This window comes from Propithecus coquereli, unplaced genomic scaffold (assembly GCF_000956105.1).
Source record: "Propithecus coquereli isolate 6110/MARCELLA unplaced genomic scaffold, Pcoq_1.0 Scaffold148, whole genome shotgun sequence".
NCBI classification, from domain to species: Eukaryota; Metazoa; Chordata; class Mammalia; order Primates; family Indriidae; genus Propithecus; species Propithecus coquereli.
Window position 1 is genome coordinate 1198980 of NW_012139191.1, and position 1279 is coordinate 1200258.

The following is a 1279-nucleotide window of genomic DNA, read 5'->3' on the forward strand; positions in this document are numbered from 1 at the left end:
ATAAAATAAAGTCATAAATCTTACACATGTTTGATGGGCTCACATAACAAGAAAAATAAGAGATTAGGGAAGAATTAATATTTGAAGAGATAGAGTAAGAATTTTCTAGATGAGAATAAAGACATCAATCCAGTAGTTTAAAATGACCAGCAATTTCAAAGTAGAATAAATAAAATCAATATCTATGTATATCATAATTAAACTTCAGAACATCAAAAAGAAAATCTTAAAAGCCAACGCAGATCATGGAGACAGACTGTCTTTTTTTTTTTTTTAAAGGGTATTTAGACCATCAGCTGATTTTTGAACAGCAAGTAACTAGAAGAGAGTGGATTGATAAATACACCATGCTAAAAAATAAAATATACAACTGCTGACCAGTAATTCTACACCCAGAAAATTTATCTTTCTTTACTGAGGGCAAAATAAATAATTTTTCAGACAAAAACTGTAGAAGTTTATTATCAATACTATAGAGAGTCTAAAAGATATACTTAAGCCAGAGGAATAATAAGCAAAAAAGGTGCTAATATCTGGGGAAACAGAAGAAAATATTGCTAATAAGTGCACAAAACAGAAATAATAAAGCGTAGTGGAATTAGAAAAACAAAGAACTAGAATACCTAACTACGGTACTATATAGGTTGAAATCGGAATCAGGGGGTCAGTGAATGGAGTCAAGGTACTTTAAGGTCTTTGTTTTATCTGGAAGAATGGTAAACGTTTTATTAACTTATTGTTTCTTAAGTTAAGTATGCATACTATGAATTCTACAGTAACAGCTAAAAAAAACAGAAACAAAGTGTGTAATTTTCAAACAAGTAGAGGAAAAGATCAAATGCTAAAAAGTACTCTGTAAAAAAAATAGACAACAAGGAGTAGAAAGGGAAACATAAGATGGGGAAATTATAACTCAGTTTGAAATAATGTGGCAAATTAAGTTACAAATTTACCAGGAGTCGCATTAAATGTATGCACACAAATTGCCATAGTTAAAAGGCAAATATTGTTGTACTAGATAAAAATATAAAATCCAACTATATGCTTGTGACAAGACATTACCTAAAACTTAAAAATATAGAAAGCTTGAAAACCAAAGATTGTAGAAAGATATACTGTATAAATATATAACCAAAAGAAAATTATCAGAAAAACAGAGAGATTTGAAACAAAAGGAATTATTACAGACACTCCCTTCATAAAGTTAAAGGTTAAATTTACCAAAACAAAATTTTTTAAATTTGTGTGGGCCTAGTAATATAACCTCAAAATACATAAT